Raw genomic sequence first — 19,568 nt, forward strand, 5'->3', positions numbered from 1 at the left:
CTCCGACAGGGTGAGCTCCCGTTGCTCCGTCCCAGCTCCTGCCAACCTAGCAGTTCAAAAGCACAAGTAGATAAATAGGTACCACTGCAGCAGGAAGGTAAATGGCGTTTCCGTGCGCTCTGGCACTCATCATGGTGTCCCGTTGCACAAGAATTGGTTTAGTTATGCTGGCCACATTACCCAGAAAGCTGTATGTGGACAAATGCCAGCTCCCTTGGCCTGAAGCAAGATGAGTGCCACACCTCATAGTTGCCTTTGACTGGACATAACTGTCCAGGGGTCCTTTTTACCTTTAAGGGTGCCCCAAATTAGCTAACTTGAAGCAACCACCTAAAGAGCCAAAGTAGATGAGGAAGATGTGAAGGAGCCCTACTTACTGTCTCACAGTTTTCTTATAGACGCATAGAATTGTAGAGTTGGAAGGGACACCACGATTCATCTAGTCCAACCCCCTGAAATGCAGGAATCACAGTAAAAACTCCCTGACAAATGTCCACCCAAACTCTGCTTAAAAGCCTCCAGTGAAGGAGGGTCCATCACCTTCCATGGTCCAGACTTACAGTGGGGTTATGTTTCAGGGGTCAGTGTGCACAGGCAAAATTGCACAAAGTCAGAGCTATTCCTGGAACTGCCCTGCACTATCTGAGATCTTGCGAAATCGGACATGACGCCGTGAGATGTTGCAGAAGGCTCCCAGAGGCCCCATGTATGCTGGGCCCGGGGGTCACCCATGAAACAGTTCTGAACGCCAGGGGTTCAGGGCTAGTCCAGAATCCAAAGGTTCTGCTGGGAGTCAGTCTGACAGGGCCAAGGCAGGAAACCAGGCAAGAACAGGTACAGGATCTCAGGCAGGATCTAGCATACAGCAATGTTGCTCCTGCAACCTGGGGTGGGGTCCGAAAGCCTTTTATCTTTCTCGGGGTAGTGGCCAGTCCTGATCCCCCGGCGACTCACCTCCCTGTTTTACCCGAAGGTGACCACTCCTCCTGCGAGCACTCAGGTCTCTCCTTCTCTCAGACCTTAGTCTCTGCAGCTCAGAGACGTTGGTGGGTTACTAGACCCAGGGGCTGCCTCAGCCTCTCCTGACCCAAGCGGTAGTGGAGCAGCTGTAAGGCAGTGAGGTAATCTCTCATCTGGAGCCAGGGCAGGCTCAGGCCCCTGACTCAGCCCAGCTGGTGTTTGTTGCAGGGGAACCTGTGCAGACCAGAACTCTTCAGGATCAGGCCCCAGACTTGGTTCAGATGATGCCTGAGGCAAAGGATCTGGTGCAGATTGAGACTCCTCTGGTTCCAAGTCTGAGTCCCAGGTCATCACACCATGCAATCATCCCAGAGCCCTGTAAGCAAGGCAGAAAGCTTAAAAGCTATTTTTGCACAGGGGAACCGCTGTGGGCTCCAGTACCCTATCTGTTTCCAATCCACATAAGCTTGCAATCACACAAATCTTTAAAAAGTAGTATAAACACCAACAACTGGGAAACACTGGCCTGCGAGCGCTCCAGTTGGAGAACAGCTTTTACCAAAGGTGTAATGGGCTTTGAAGACACTTGAACTCAGGACACAAGGGAGAAATGTGCTAAGAGGAAGACACACTTGTGATCACACCGTGATCAACTCCCACCCAGAAACCTACTGTGGAAGGATGTGTGAATCCAGAATTGGCCTCCATAGTCACTTACGGACTCACTGTTAAAACCGTGTTTATGGAAGACAGTCTTACCCGGCTACAAGTGATCGCCAAAGAAGACTGTCAGAAAGTTCTTCCTAATGCTCAGTCAGAATCTCCTTTCTTTCACTTTGAACCCCTCGCCTCAGGTCCTATTTCCTATTTGAAATCATATTTGGTTGATTTTTCTGAGAACAAGGCTTTTAGTGTCGTGGCACCCGCAGCTCGGAAGACTGTTCCCACTGAAATCAGACAGACACCTGCAATTCTAAGGTGGCCCAGTATACCTGAAGGAGTGTATCCACCCCCATCGTTCTGCTCAGACACTGAGGTCCAGCACCAAGGGCCTTCTGGTGGTTCCCTCATTGTGAGAAGCAAAGCTACAGGGAGCCAGGCAGAGGGCCTTCTCGGTGGTGGCGCCCACCCTGTGGAACGCCCTCCCATCAGATGTCAAAGAGATAAACAACTACCTGACATTTAGAAGACATCTGAAGGCAGCCCTGTTCAGGGAAGTTTTTAATGTGTGACATTTTGATGTGTTTTTAATCTTTGTTGGAAGCTGCCCAGAGTGGCTGGGGAAACCCAGCCAGATGGGTGGGGTACAAATAATAAATTGTTGTTGTTGTTGTTATGCTAGCTGTTCAATGTTTTCCTTTCCCAAGTGTTTTTAGAGAGTGAATTTGACTCAGTCAAAAGAGGGAAGGCTGTGACTTCTGCCCCTATTTCAACACCAACCTCTCCCCACTTCAGCTGGAGGTTTTCTTTTGAGGACATCCACCTCCGCCTTACACGGGGAACCCGTTTGCTACCTGGGGAAATGGCTTAAGGCAGGAGAGCTGTGCAGAGTGCCCCAGGGATCCAACCTTAGCCTTGGCAGCTGCTGAAGTCTAGCTTGGCTTACAATGTCCCTAACACTGGGACTTCCTACAGCTTGTGGAAGAAATAATTCCCTCTTGCAAATTGACCAGATAGTTGTGCCGTCTGGGGGGGGGGGGGAATCTCAGGTAACCACCGTGCAGCCCTGAGAACCAGCATTAAAAGCTGCCCTTGTGTGCTCCTTCAAGGAGCATTCCGTCAGTGGTTCCTCTCTTGTCTCCCTCGGTTCCTTTTGCTTGGCTGGTTTGCTATGTGAGGTATTTGACTGGAAAATAGCCTTTTGTCTGAAGGAAGCCAGTTTTACCAGCTGTGCAGTTCTCTGTTAAAGTGCAAGATTTAAAAGTTAAGCACCAAGGCCAAGTGGAGTCATGCTTGACGCCACCTTCCCTGTGCAAGCTTTTCTGTTCTTCCCCACGACAGGTGCCACCTCGCTCTGTGGATTCTCTTCTGGCCGCTGTTGCACTGAAAGCAACCATGCCAGGAAATAATTTCAGGAATTTCCCATTCAATGACCATAAACTCTGAAATGCGTCATTAACTTCGAATTGCAAGGGAAGTCCAACTGCATGTGCAAAACTTGCTATTATTACTACTCTCAACATTATTATTATCATTGTTTGTTAACATCAAATATATTATCTATTTACTCGTTGCACTGATATCCTGCCTTTTTTTGCAAGGAGTTCCAGGTGGTGTGATTTCTTCTCCCCCTCCTCATTTAACCCCCACAATAACCCTGTGAGGAAGGTTAGGCTGAGAGGCAGTGACTGGCCCAAGGTCTCCCAGTGCATCTCATGGCCGAGTGGGGATTTGAACCCTGGTCTCTCCCAGGTCCTCCTTACTCCTCCTTTTATTTTTCCTAATGGGTATTTGCCCTATCAGGGAATTTTATCAGTGGTGGGTGATGTTCATAGGAAAATGGCATAGGGAAATAGCTTATCAACCTATGATGTATATAGGTAAAGGTAAAGGGACCCCTGACCATTAGGTCCAGTTGTGGCTGACTCTGGGGTTGCGGCACTCTTCTCGCTTTATTGGCTGAAGGAGCCAGCGTACAGCTTCCGGGTCATGTGGCCAGCATGACTAAGCTGCTTCTGGCGAACCAGAGCAGCACACAGAAATTCTGTTTACCTTCCCACCAGAGTGGTACCTATTTATCTACTTGCACTTTGAGGTGCTTTCGAACTGCTAGGTTGGCAGGAGCAGGGACCGAGCAATGGGAGCTCACCCCGTCATGGATATTTGAACCGCCAACCTTCTGATCACAAGTCCTTGGCTCTGTGGTTTAATCCACAGTGCCAGCTGTGTCTATATGATCTATATCTATATGATCTATATAGATCTATATGATCTATATAGATGACTGCAATGCCTGGAGACAATCATTTAATTCATGTGTCCACAGCAGTGACCAGAGGAGAAATGACCACCAGGAGGAGCGCAGGGACAAGAAACACCTTGGTGCATCAGCAGCTGCACAACCAGACGCCTTCATATGCCCCAGCTGCAACAAAACATGTCTCTCCCACATCAGTGTCTATGGCTCCAGCAGTTGCTGCAACCTTCCAATGGTTTGACTTCACCCCCAAAGGCTCATTCTTCCATTGTCACCTGTGTCAGAGGGATGCCAAGCAACTATATATATATATATATATATATATATACACACACACACCTCATCGTCAGATGGTGATAACGTTTAAAGCTGCCTCCAAAAGTGAACTAAAATTAATGAGGGAAAACTGAGCCAAGAGAAAAGGTTGGTTGGATTCTGTTGAGCAGGCGGGGTGGTGGGAGAGAAAAAGATATTCTAGGACACTCACTAATTTTTTATTAAAGAGCCACACCAGTTGGGTTTGGACTGCTTTAATGATGTCTCTGAGCGCACATCAAACATTTAATAGCAAGAGGCTCCAAGAATTGATGAGCCAAGATTCAAGCCCAACGCAAGTCTTGAACTGGTGATCCAAGAGATATCAGAGATAAAGATAATAGCATTTTCCCCATCCTCTTCCTTTACTGTCCCTCTCCTTTGCTGTGCCCTGAACTCCATTTCCAGCAACTAGGAGAATTTCTAAAATTAATCCTCATAGGAGAATGTGCCATTTCCCTCCATTTTTCTGCCCTTTCTGTTCATTTACACCCCATCATCTTCGATAGTACTGTGAGATTTGGGTCTGGACAGGAGAGATGAATTGGTGGGGGTCACTTTTGTTAGCAATGTTACAGGTAAATGGCCCACAGATGACTACGATATAGCCAGATACTTTTTCGCTTCAATTCACTTTCCCTGGGAGTTTGGAAGGTGTTCTGGAAAGTAGACGCCATTTTGGAAAAACAGGTTCCTCTCCCTCGCACCACCCAACCTTCATGGTGAAGATGATGCTACTTAGTCTAGGTTAGTTGAGGAGTGTCAACCTTTTTAGTCTTGAAAAGCACATGATGCTGGAAGAGGAAGTGGGAAAGAATGTCCCTCTTCCTACTTGCTCCTCCAGGTCTATATAGTTTTCAAGGGGCAGTAAGGTAATGACCATGATCATATCATGACACAGGAAGCATTGTGTGTGTTGTGGGGCAGGGGCTCACAGGCTTCATGGGCATCTATAGGAACGGTGACCCCTGGCCTGGGTTGTCCAAGTGTGTGTGTGTAAAGAACATGCAGACTGATTTTTGAGTCATAGGAGAGCGGAGTTTGCACTCTGTAGGCATCTCAAGGTGCTTGCCATCTCTCTAGAGATCGTGTGTGTGTGTGTGTGTGTGTGTGTCTAACAGAGTTGGGGCAGTATTCAAAAATCGTCTACTCTGAAACCTGGCCAGTCCAGCAAACCTGCTGCTAGTTGCCATTCAGCCTCTGCATAAAGACCTCAGACGAGGAGAGTCCATGACCTTCAATTGTTCCACAATTATAGCAACAGGCCATTCTCCCTAACATTCAATCCTTTGTGCCATCATCTACAGCAAAAGTGAGGAACCTTTGGTCCTCCAAACATTGCTGAACTACGACTCCCATCAGCCCTAACAAGCATGAACAATGGTTCATAAACATCTGGAGGGCCGAAGGTTCCCTACAATTGACCCTTGTAGCATGTATGTGCACATATCAGTGAATTTGCTTTACTTCTGACTGTCTATATCCATCCATCCATCCATCTCAGTGCTTTCAAAATTCAGCCAGTTTTTCCCCATTTCATCAGAAATGAACTAGTCATAGGAAGGGAAGTCATTGGGGAGGTACAATTTAGGCATTGACTTCTAACCAGTCTTCATGATACATACATTCTGCTTGTGGGCTTCCTGTAGGCATCTGGTTGCACACATAATAGGATGCAGGACTCGATGGGCCACTGGCCTGATCCTGCAGGTTCATCTTACATTCTTATATTGTTGAACTATTATACTTCATCAGATGGAGAAGAGCTGGAGGAACATTACAGCATGACAGAATACACCTTCAGAACGTTAAGAGTGTTATGTTATTTTGACAGCACTAAAGTTGAGGTGCAACTGTTCCCAAGGTCATGTCAATGCTATGACAAACAAGAGTACAGTTGGCTTTATTATTTGTGTTAATAAACACAATACATATAATTAATAAACACATGTAAGCCATAAATATTGTGTGGTTCCACCTATTCTGGACAACAGCCACGTAAGAAATATGTAAAATAACTTAGCAAGTATTAGACATCACCCCAGAACTGACCCTACTAAACATCTTCCAAGACAACAATGTCCATTTACACCATAATGAACTCATAACCCACCTACTTTCAGCAGCCAGAAATATCATAACCAGACACTGGAGAGACCTGTCAGGAGTAAGCATGGACCAATGGTACCAAATAGTATGGGAAACAGCCCTACTAGAAAAATTAACCAATAAACTGAAACTGACACGGGGACAAACAGAAGAAAACGCCTTTACCCAGATATAGCTCCTCTTTATCACATACACAGCCCAACACAACAATGGCAGTAATCCACCAACAGCATACAAATCAATATGGCTAGCCAAAACACCCACCCCACTCACACACGAAAACAAAGATCACCACAGCCAATCAAAAACAACCACACCCTAGACCAACCCCAACCTCTCTCACCACCAAAGGAACACAAGCGAACAGCACAAACAATGCTGACACCAAACCCTACATACATTAAGCATAATAGAAACATCGCCGCCCGACCCCACCCCCACCCCACCCACCTTCCCTCCCTCCACCCCCTTTTTTTTTTCTCCCCGTAGTGTCTCAACAAATGAAACGGATTTGTAAAAATGTTACATGGAAAAAATATGAGAGACATTACATTTACTTCTGTAAAACAAGAAAATCTTTAATAAAAAAATAAAAAAATAAAAAAAATTAATATTGTGTGGTTGGTGTGAATATTACTCATAAAAGAACATTCTCGTGCCTTGGATGGATAAAATATTGCACCAACAGTTGCATGGGAAAGAACATTTTCATGCCTTTGATGTGTGAAGATCACCTGAGAAACCACATAACCATGGATGGAAATTTGAGCTGTCATTGTTATCGGGTGGGGAGAGTTCTCAAAGTCTCTTGATCTGAACTGGTTCCTACAGTATCAGGCAACAGCATCTTAAGATGGCAAGTACACTAACAAATCACTTACCTCAAGTTTATAAAGCAGAGGTTCGGTCTAGACTAAGGCTGCAGTCCTAACTTAGCAGGACTTACCTGCTAAGAGGTAAGTCCTATTGGATTTAATGGGACCGACTCCCAGGTCTCGGGTGGTGCTGTGGTCTAAACCACTGAGCCTAGGGCTTGCCAATCAGAAGGTCGGCGGTTTGAATCCCACGATGGGGTGAGCTTGTTGGAATTCTAGCCCGGTCAGAGGTATGTGCCTATCTATTCAGGCACCGGCTGAATTCCTTAGACCTCCCTCCGGCGACTCCCGGCAGGAAAAACATACGAGGTCCGTTCCGGCGATTTTCCTCAGGCTGTGAGAAAAACACACCAACTGCTTCTCCTCCTCCCTGCATATCCCCAGGGAGGGGAATCAGACACAGACAGAAATGTAACTACATGCTTTTATTCCTGTCTTTAGCAGTCATACAGTAAAAGATGTCTGCTCTCTTCAACAAACAGAGAGAAACTCCAAACTCCACCCACGTACATCCTGTACAGGTCATATGACACATCCTGAGCTCACATCCTGTGCTCAATAAGGAGAATGGACTGCCCCTTCGTTTTCATGGCAACAGTCACATACTTCCTGTTTGGCTTTCCAGCCACAAGCAGCAGACTGAGCTGCTAGAGCCTTTGCTTGCTGCAGCATTGCTGCTTTAGAATAACAGAGCTCCCGTTGCTTGGTCCCAGCTCCTATCAACCTAGCAGTTCCAAAGCATGTCAAAGTGCAAGTAGATAAATAGGCGTTTCCGTGCACTGCTCTGGTTTCGCCAGAAGCAGCTTAGTCATGCTGGCCACATGACCCAGAAAAACTGTCTGCGGACCCATAAAAACTGTCTGCAGACAAGCGTCAGCTCCCTCGGCCAGTAAAGCGAGATGAGCACTGCAACCCCAGAGTCATTCGCGACTGGATTTAACTGTCAGGGGTCCTTTACCTTTACTTTTTTTACTCCCAGGTAAGCGGAGTTAGGCTTGCATCTTGCTTACAGTGTTAGCGTTGTGGTAAGCAGAAACAGGCAGGGACTGAGTACCAACACTTTTTTCATAACCGGGGGAATGAGATAATATCACAGAGTGCTGTTTGCCAGTATCCTGCATGTCAAATTGTGACTCAGTCATTTTTGTGTTTGGATGGAAAACCTGGATTACATAATAGTTGCTTTTCACTTTAAAGGGAGTCTTGCATAGCTGGGTCAAAAGTTCTTAGGAATGTTTAACAGCTGGTGTTTTGCTCAGAAACCTCTGCACAGGAGGGTCAAAAATTTAGCCTATAAACCTATTCTCCTGATTGGCAAAAAAAGGTTTGAAGGCTGAGTGAAAATATTTTATATAGGTTGGAAAATAGGGTAGCTTATTGCAGGCCTGAAAATGGAAAGAGTTGTTATATAGACCTGCAATTGAAGAGTTAGAACTTTTCAAGAGGGCAGTGCAACCGAAAAAAAGCTAAGAGAAAACTACAAAGGGAAGAAGGAACGGAAATCAGGGATACAATCTTTGCAATCTAATTAAAGTTTCGATCCACTGAATGAGAAGATAAACCTATGTAAGTCTCTCTTATGTTTGTGCTGGGGTCTCTCTCTCTCTCTCTCTCTCTCTCTCACACACACACACACACACACACACACACACTCATATCATGGGGAAGGAGACCTAACATAGCTTGATGTGCAGATGAATGGGACCCTATAGGGTTGTTCTCCTGGGGCACCAAATATATTCCCCAGAGCCGCTTTATCAATCCTCTTAGCTGTTGTTGGTTTCCCATATAAGCCCCTGTTTTGGCACCAAGTGGGGCAAAAGGCTTGAGTTGCTTATTTCATCATAAAGTGATCCTAGCCACTCAGGGAAATGCATAGTGAGCATGATGATATCACAGCACAAGAGCACCAGTCCAACTTAAAATCCCTGAGTGCTGATAATTTGTTGAAAGGAGAATGCTTTAGGGTAGTGGTTCCCAATTAGGGGTCTGAGGACCCCTGGGGGTCCGGGGAACACACCCAGGGGGTCCGTGGCCCTATGCCTTGCCTCCACCCAACTATTTTTTTGGGGGGGGGGTCATTTTTGCATGGTAATATCACAAATTTTATGTTTCATTTTTTAAGTAGACCTAAAATCCTTTGCTTATCAGGGGCTACCATAAAAAATTGTTTTACCATAGAGTTATCAAAATTCCCAAAAGTAGGGGGTTCATGGCTTGGCTTTTGAAAAACAGGGCATCCTCAGCCATTAGCTAACTGGGAACCTCTGCTTTCGTGTGCTTCCAAACCCATCTGTAAAAAGCCTGCCCTACAACCCCTTTGGTTCATCTGTAGGGTCTTACACATAGGTGCCCCAGTGCAATTTGGAGTAAAACTGCTAAGTCCTCAAGGAGGGGCCTCAAAAAGACTGTTGTCTTGACTCAGATTGCTAAAGTAATAATATGATAATGTACAATAAAGAAAAGTACACTCAACTCCACTGGGCCAATTAAACTTCTCTCTCTCTCTCTCTCTCTCTCTCTCTCTCTCTCTCTATCGGAATCTGTGCAGCCCTCCCCCTGAATATTATGCAAGGCCTATTGATGCTGACTTTTCATAGGGAAGATAAAGCCCAGCTGAGCTACCTGATAGATGCTGTTAGAAGCTTAATGGGAAGCAATAATGGGAAGGGCGTAGAGCGCAAGGAAGACAACAGAATCTTGATGTCAATGCAGGTTTATGACACTTTTGCCCCTAAGGTGCTTTCTTTTAAAGCAGTGCTGAGAGGTGATTTACCATTGCTGCAAAAGCATGCAGAAAGTCTTCTGGTGGTGGTGGCAACATTGGAGGGGGGGGAGTTGTAAAAATGGAATGTTTATGGAAGTGAAGTTTAGGTGGCCCTCGGCCCTTTTAAAAACGTTTCCCTCAAGCCTTGTGCTTGTGAGAGATTGCATTTGCAAACAAGCAGGTGGACCGTCAAACAATCCTCGCTTAAACAAAATGACGTTCGAATGATGCTTTCAAGAAATGTTCCTGCAGGAAGCTAGACTTATCCTGCCTTCCTGAAGACAGAACCAGGGCAGGCCCAGCTAATGAAAAGGCTATCTGGAGAAGCTCTATATTTCACCTGAAGCAAAAGCAGAGGCAAATACGATTCCTCTTTAGAAAAAGCATCCAAAGAAATTTTGAACCGTCGAGAATCCTTGACAGCTAGCGAGTTCCTTCAACATATCAGGAACATCACCTATTCATTTAGAAATTTAAAACATTGATTTTCTGCTCTTTTCTGCAGATTAAATAGTGTTTGCCCTGGTTTTCTCCAAAACCACCTCCAAGACCACTTCTCCTATGTTCTGCATGCTCTGGGCAGTGCATGCTTGGCACACCAGCAGCATCCCTGTTTGTCTCTCTAGCAAAACACCAGGTCCATACTTGATAACTCCTCCTTTCCTATTACTGTGGATATTTGCTGCAGGGCCATTTCCTTGACTGTCCATCTGCCACGGCCCTGTACTAGGACTGCATTGGAGGCAGAATCTTCCAGAGATTGCATCTCTGAGGATGGTGGAATTATTCCCTGCCCTGTCCCAGGTAGATCTGCTGAGCCTGACTCTCATCTTCCAAGACCTGAGGAGACACCTTTTCCACCACATTCCAATGGCTGAACCAATGACTCAATGGGAATACCCATAGCTGGGGGGGGGGGGGAGGCACTGATCCTTTACACTGGTCAGGAGGCAATAGTCGGGATGTGGGCTTCCAATCAATGACTACCTAACACCAGCCAGTTGCTCTAGGACAGTGGTTCTCGACCTGTTTTCCCCCAGATGTTGTTGGACTACAACTTCCATCATCCCTGAGCTCTGGCCTTGCTAGCTAGGGGTGATGGGTGTTGTAGTTCAACAACATCTTGGGACCCACAGGTTGAGAAAGGCTGCTCTAGGAGATTTTCAACCTTTTTGTGCCCACGGTTCCCTTAACCAACAACATTCTTTCTGCAGTGGATCAGTTCGTTCTTTAGTCAGTTCACGCATAAGGTCCATACATGTGTCTATTCTACCTGTCTGCTCATAGAGTCCAATAATCCACATGAAGGGTTCTTACAGTTTCACAGAATCCTTTCACAGAGTGTAAGACAAGGATTTCCAGAATATTTGCCTTGTTTCGCCATCCTAGGCTTCATCAGTTGTATTGGATGAAATGTAATATTACAGGATAGTAGATCTTATAGCATAGTAGTGGTGAGGCCTAGGATGGCGAAACAAGGCTAATACAGTGGTACCTCGGGTTACAGACGCTTCAGGTTACAGACTCCGCTAACCCAGAAATAGTACCTCGGGTTAAGAACTTTGCTTCAGGATGAGAACAGAAATTGTGCTCCAGTGGTGCAGCAGCAGCAGGAGGCCCCATTAGCTAAAGTGGTGCTTCAGGTTAAGAACAGTTTCAGGTTAAGAACATACCTCCAGAACGAATTAAGTTCTTAACCCGAGGTACCACTGTATTCCGAAAATCCTTATCACTGACTCTGTGAAAGGGTTCTGTGGAACTGTAACAACCCTTCCTGTGGATTATTGGACTCTACGAACAGACAGGTAGAATAGACACTTTTACATGTATGGACCTTATACATGAACTGACTAGAGAATGAACTGATCCACTGTGTCTTCTGCTTTTTTCGTTGAACTTAATGAGACTTCCGTTGATATCTACAATTTGATACAATGAATATTATATCTTATTTATTCAAAAGTACAGCCAGTTATGTCTTGTGTGTTTATTGAGTATGTTTCATGTAACATAGGGTTGTTGTTATTTTACCCCTGACAATCATTCAAGGCACCCCAGGGTGCCATAGCACACTGGTTGAAAACCACTGCTCAGCAAGGGCCTTGCTGAGTCACGTTGAATGCATAGTGTCTGTGGCATGAGTGCTATCCATGGTGCTGAATCCCCATTCCCCTCCAAGGTGCCTTGCCTTGCCTTGCCTTGCCCTACACTGCCCTCCTGACTTTACCTTTGCTTCGACCGCCAGCCATCCTTGCCGGTAGACATCTCTGTGGAGCAAGACACCCATTGCCCTTGTGGTCTTCAGCGACACCGACTGAGCCAAGGTGAAAACTTTTGCAATATCACAGACTTCTTTCTCCAGGCAGGCATGCATGCATTTCCTCTGACGCTGCCAACTTTACTGGTGCCCAAAATGGGGAAAAGCAAAGCATACATGCCATTTTGAAGAAACAGACATGTCTGTGAAACGGAGACCAGGCTTTCCAAGGCCTACTGAAATTCACAAAACCACCTTTGAAATCGGGTGACCTTTAAAAGCAAGAAAAGTTTTGAAGGTTAACTGAAGTGCAGGAAGACTTCCAAGTGCTAATTAAAATGCCTGGACATGCAGTCTTTACAAGCCAGTGGAATCTACGCTGGGGTAAATTTTGCAAGCTTCAAGAGCCTCTCCTACAGGAATCTGACAATGACAGCTATTCTTTATTTTGCTGTAGTAAAGAATAGGTATCCCAGCACCACTAAAAAGCCGAATAATCTTCTGCAAATTGAGGATAATGACACAATTAAAATCCTCGTTTGTTGCTGCTTTCCTCCCTCCCCCTCCACACCTGGCACATAAATATAGGCAGCAATTAAGATTTAAGGAAGGCATGCAATTTGTAACAATGCTACCGATATTTTAATAAACTTGATTATCACTTCTCATGTCTTTGTGAGTGAAATGTTAATTACCAGCATAACCAGATTAGAGATAGATAGAATTGAGTGTTGAGTAGGAACTGCAACAAAAAAATTGCAGCACAGAGTTGCAACAAAAAGTTGCAGCACAGATTCGAATCAGATTTGTATCGCGAAGTGTCCTGTGATCCTCGGATGAAGGTGGTATATATTAAATAAATAACTGCCCCGTACCTCAATTTCACCACCACCCCTTTCATTTTTCTCAGTCCACGCCTCAATCAGTATTCCATGGCAATGCTCAAAATGTTTTCAGGGCCCTCTCCCACACTTTTTATTTTTTTAATGTTTTATTTAGACGTGTCATAAAACACACACATTCCTCTCTTGATTTCGGAACACCCACCTCCCCAAGGCTGCTAGCCTAAGGGAGCAATCTTATACATAAGAAGCTGGTGTAAAATAAGCATGAATAAAGTTGCGCCAGATCCAAACTTCACTGAGCATCGGGGCAACTGCTGGCTGAGCCAGTCTAAGCCTGGCAGAGGGAAAGCACCCCTCCTGCAAGAGCATTTGAGTTACAATATCCTTTCTGCTCGCTCAACTTTTGCTGGGTTGATGTTGGTTTCTGCTTCCTTCACTGAGCAGCGAAGTGCTTGTCACAAGACAATGTTTACATTCCACAGTCAAGTACTGTTGGGTTTTCTCACGGGAAAGGAGACTGGATGTGACGTACACTGGTTTCCTGTTTTTCACTGTTCTTTGCAGTTCAGTGTGACTCTCTCCGTGCTTTAGAGGAGAGAGGATGCCTTTCTCTGCTCCGGCAGAGGGAAAATGTTTTTCTGTAAATTACCAGCTTTGAAGTGTAAATAAAGTAATATAGAGCATGTTGGCACGTACTTTTCATCATTCCGCTGTGCACTGGACACTGCTTATCTCCAACATTTGGTTCCGGGCCCAGAAAAACGCAGTGTTTTGAGAATGGACTCCAGAAGTCGGGCTCCTGGCAAAGGAACAAAGGAGCAAAGAATTGGAGTGCCGGCAAAGGATCGGAATCTCTGCGCGTCAAGATGATTTGATGAGGTATGTGCTACAGCTCCGGGCAGCCTGCCAGCTTCTAATTAATGGCTTTATGGCTGGACTTTGAACTTTTATAGCCGGTTTTGCCGTGGCACAGGCAAAAGGCTAGAAGGCTAAATTTTTCCTATGCTGGGGGAAATCGAAAGTAAAGCAGCTGCAGCAGTGTCGCAGCATGAATTTAAGACAGCAGAGAGAACTTTCACTTTTGAACTTGCCTTTGGAATGCGGTTTGAAGCAGCTGCAGATAAGCAAAGCAGTTAAGCAGAAAGGCACAGGTTCACAAGGCAGAGGCTGTTTTTGAATTTGCTTTTGGATTGAAGCAGCTGTACACAGACACAGCTAGTATAAAGCAGCCTGATTTAAAGCAGCAGAGATGACGCAGAAGGCTAATGCCAAAGTCATGATGGCTAGCTGCAGAAGGCTGGCTGATGCAAGTGGGGAATCTGATGCCAATCAGCCACATGCTCAGCTCAGAGTAGCCTGTGATACTGCCATGATTCAGAATGAAGCTGACCGCCAGGGTGATAGCTGCATGGGCAAGGGGGAGACTTCACAGACGTCATCCCATAGTGCAGTGGAACCACCAGATGGCGCCAAAGCTTTGAAGGCAGTGAAATGCTACACGTGTGGACGTCTAGGCCATATGAAGAGGGAATGCAGATATCCCAGGGCCAAGACAGAGCAGCGCAGCGAAAGCTCATCGCGTGGAAAAGGCCGAGGCAAAGGCAAAGGTCCGGTGTCCAGGACAACGCAGCACAAGGCAATGGTCTCACGCTTCACTCCAAAGGTTGCAGAGGTCCAGAAGACGTCTAGATCTTTCTTCGTTGTTGATTCAGCGGCGACCCACCACATGTGCAACGATAAGCGACTGTTCGTGTCTTTTACACCGCAGGAAGGTGCGATTCACCAGGCGGATGACCACACAATCCCCAGTAAAGGCTACGGAACTGTTGTTCTTCACAGTTTGGACTTATCGATACAGGATGTGCTTTATGTGCCAGATGCCAAGCATAATCTGCTCAGCGTTGGACAGCTGAATGAGCGGAAAATTGACGTTTCCTTTAAGAACAAAAGGTGCATCATCACAAAGAAAAATGATTATGAATTGCATGCTGAATATGTTGATCGTTTGTATGTTTTGTATTTTGATGATGTTGTGCAGGATGACACTTGTTGCATTGCAGGTTCTAACAAAAGTTTGCATGCAGAATGTATTCATGATTTTCATCGAAAATTTGGTCATTTGCATTTTGAGGCAGTATCTAAAATGCCTGCCTTGGTTGAAGGTATGACTATTAAACCCTGCAGGTACCACATGAAGTGCAAGGCATGCGCAGCAAACAAAGTGAAAATGGCTGCGAAAGGTAAGGTGTCTAGTAGGCTAGCTACAGAACCATACCAGGTTGTTCATGCTGATTTGGTTGGACCACTAGCGCCCTCTTTGGGTGGAAACAGGTACTTCATGGTTCTCATTGATGCATTTTCCAGGTATATTTATGTGTACAATCTCAAGCAGAAATCAGAGGCTTTTCCAAGGTTCAAGGAATTCTGTGCTTGGTTGGGAAATGTGCATGGTAAGAAGGTAAAGACTCTTTTCAGTGATCGCGGGGGAGAATTCACTTCTCAGCAGTTTGAAGCTTTTCTGACTGAGAAAGGAATTCAACACGATTTGTCTAGTCCTCGCTCGCCATGGCAGAATGGACTTGCGGAACGAGCAAATCAGACATTGCTTCAAGGGTTAAAAACCTTGCTGCATGATGCCAATCTTCCAGAGAGTTATTGGGCCGAAGCTCTCTCATGTTTCACTTACAGTTATAATCGCAGGTTATCTTCAGCGATTGGTTGTACCCCCTATGAGAAGATGTTTGGCAAGAAGCCATACATCAAACACATGAAAATTTTTGGTTCTGACATGTGGGTTCACTCACCACAAAACTCCAAGTTAGACAAGCGTGGATTGCATGGTATCTTTCTAGGTTATCAGAAAGGGTCTTACAGAATAATGATGACTGACTCTAAGACAATTAAGCTCACAAGAAGTGTTGAGTACAATGCCAAGTGGGGGGAGAATGTGGGAATTTTCCAATGTTATCCTGATGACAGTGATGAAACTGAGGATAGTCAAAAGCAACCGCAACAACCCACACCCACTGATGAAGGTTCTGATTCTGAGTCTGAAACTGAATCGGGTGATTCAGAGGATTTCAAGAGTGCGAAAGCCTCTATGCGACCCTCTGAAAGCTCTGATCAAGAATTGGAGGAACCATTGTTCACAATAGGTCACTTTTCTCCTAAGAAGGAAGAGGAGAGTGTTGAAGACTTAAGGCTAATTCGCAGGTCACAGAGAGCAACAAAAGGCAGACCTCCAAAGAGATTTGCTGATGAGTTTGCTAAGATAGCAGTAACAGCTGTTAAAAGCACCAAGAAGGTGTTTGAACCTTCAAGTTTCCAAGAAATCCAGGATTTGGATTCAAAGGAAGCTGAGCCATGGATAAATGCCATGAAGGCTGAGCTTGATTCCTTGGAAAGGAACAAAACATGGGACCTTGTTCCAGTAGTTCCAGGAATGAAACTGCTTGGAAGCAAATGGGTCTTCAAAGCGAAGACAGATCAAAATGGCAAGATAGTCAGACACAAAGCCAGATTGGTAGCCAGAGGTTTTGCACAGGTACCAGGTGAAGACTATCACGAGACCTACTCACCCACCGTGAGGTATGAGAGCATTAGGCTTATGCTCAAGCTAGCTGCAGAGGAGAATCTACACATTAGTCACCATGATGTGAATACAGCTTTTCTGTACGGATCTCTAGATGAATCACTTTATATGCTTCCACCTGATGGCGTACAGGTAAAACAGGGATTTGTTTGTGCTCTGAAGAAGTCCCTTTATGGTCTCAAACAAAGTGCACGGTGTTGGCACACAAAACTCACTGAAGTATTGTTTTCTCTAGGTTTTAAGCAAGGGAAAGCTGATCCATGTGTATTTGTCAAAGAGGAGGGGCAAAAGAAACTATATTGTTTGTTTTATGTTGATGATCTTTTATTCTTTTGGAAAGATGTCACAATGTACAATAATGCCCTAGCTCAATTGAAAGAGCACTTTGACATGAAAGATCTTGGTGAGGTAAACAACTACCTATCTCTGGAAATAGAGAGAGATCAAGATGGTAACATTCTAGTACACCAGTCACGTAAAATTGCTGATGTGTTAAGCAAACTAAACCTGATGGATGCTAACCCTGTGGACACACCGATGACAACAGGTTATCAGGTAGATGACACTGGAGAAGCATTTTCTGATACTACACTGTACAGAAGTGTGCTAGGCAAGCTAAACTTCATTGCCAGATGTTCAAGACCTGACATTGCTGTTAGCTGTAATTTGCTAAGCAGACAAGTCAACAATCCTACTGTTAAGGATTGGAAAGCTCTGAAACGCATAGCGCGGTATTTGAAAGGCACTATGCATTACAGACTGAGATTTAACAATCAGAAGTCTGGTGGTCTTGAGATATTTGCAGATGCAAGTTTTGGAAGTGACACTACAGACAGGAAAAGTACGTCTGGAGTTTGCTATAAGTACAATCAGGGTCTATTTGATTGGTCATGCAAGAAGCAAACAACAGTTAGCTTAAGTACTTGTGAAGCTGAACTGAATGCACTGTCTTATTCACTTAAGGATTGTGAATGGTTGTTACAATTGTGCAAAGACATGAAAATTCCTGTCAAATGTCCAATCCAGGTTTACCAGGACAACAAAGCATGTTTGGCTTTGCTGAATTCTGAAGGTTGTAAGCAAAGCACAAAGCACTTGCAATTGAAGTTGCAACATGCTAGGGAACGTATTCAGAAGGGACTCGTAACGGTGTCCTATATGCCAGGTAATGAAATTCCTGCTGATGTATTGTCCAAGATTGTATCAAGGGATCAACACTGTACCTATGTGCAGAAGTTGGGTTTGTACTGATATTGTACGAACACGCTGCCCAGTGATGTTCACAGAAAGGGGGAGGATGTTGGTTTCTGCTTCCTTCACTGAGCAGCGAAGTGCTTGTCACAAGACAATGTTTACATTCCACAGTCAAGTACTGTTGGGTTTTCTCACGGGAAAGGAGACTGGATGTGACGTACACTGGTTTCCTGTTTTTCACTGTTCTTTGCAGTTCAGTGTGACTCTCTCCGTGCTTTAGAGGAGAGAGGATGCCTTTCTCTGCTCCGGCAGAGGGAAAATGTTTTTCTGTAAATTACCAGCTTTGAAGTGTAAATAAAGTAATATAGAGCATGTTGGCACGTACTTTTCATCATTCCGCTGTGCACTGGACACTGCTTATCTCCAACAGCCAGGTCACATGAATGAGGAAAACAGGCTACAGAACCAGCCTAGGTCTCCCCTCTCTGGTCCTCACTCTTTGCCATGCTCCCTTTTCCAGGGCTTATGCCGGGTTAAGATCCATTGGGCTCAGCTGGCTGGGTCTCACATGAGCTGGGATGGGAGAGACAAGCCAGCCATGGGGGCGGGGGGAGAAACAGAGCACAGAGGAACAGGGTGGATTTGATTTAAATCGAATTGATTTAAATCACAAATTAAATCACTAGTCAGTAAAAGTAAAGGTAAAAGGACCCCTGAACATTAAGTCCAGTCGTGGCTAACTCTGGGGTTGCGGTACTCATCTTGCTTTATTGGTGGAGGGAGCTGGTGTACAGCTTCCGGGTCATGTGGCCAGCATGACTAAGCTGCTTCTGGCGAACCAGAGCAGTGCACGGAAATGCTGTTTCCCTTCCCGCCAGAGTGGTACCTATTTCTCTCCTTGCACTTTGAGGTGCTTTCGAACTGCTAGGTGGGCAGGAGCAGGGACCGAGCAACGGGAGCTCACCTCATCACAGTGATTCGAACTGCCAACCTTCTGATCGGCAAGTCCTAGGCTCTGTGGTTTAACCCACAGCGCCACCTGCGTCCCTCACTAGTCAGTAAGACTTGATTAAAGTTTTTTGTTTTTCTTTACAGAAAGACTCATTCTTGCTGGTATAATTTTGACATTTACAACCAGATGAAGGTTTCATTTTTGGAATAATACATTTTCAGAATAGTTTTTGCAGTTATATCAAAAATTACTGATTTGGTTATCCTTTTTCTGCTGTACTTTATTGGAAGGAGAAAAACAACCATTTCCTTAATAATGATTTAAACAATTTATTTAACTAAAACAATAACATTATAGCATATGTATCCATGTTTGTTAACTGATGAGGTTAAATATATATATATATATATATATATATATATATATATATATATATACCAGACTGAGTTTTAGCACACATGAAAAACTTAAAACAAATCCTTATTTCCTGATGAATAGCCTTTGGACTACAATGTAACTTAAATAGAAAACAATAAAAGAAAGGAAGAAATTATAGGGACAGAACTACGCAAAATATATAGAAATTTATTCATGTATGCAACTGCAGCGGCAAGAATGTTACTTGCCCATAAATGAAAAGAAGAAGTGTTGATGGAAGAAGAATGGATACAAAAACTTACAGAATACGCAAAGGTGGCGAAACGTACCGGAAAAATATGAAATGATTGAATATTTACAAACAAACTGTAAACAGGTAAGAACATTGGCAGGATTATTGCAACAAC

Source organism: Podarcis gaigeae (assembly GCF_964106915.1).
Source record: "Podarcis gaigeae genome assembly, chromosome: 7".
Classification (NCBI taxonomy): Eukaryota; Metazoa; Chordata; class Lepidosauria; order Squamata; family Lacertidae; genus Podarcis; species Podarcis gaigeae.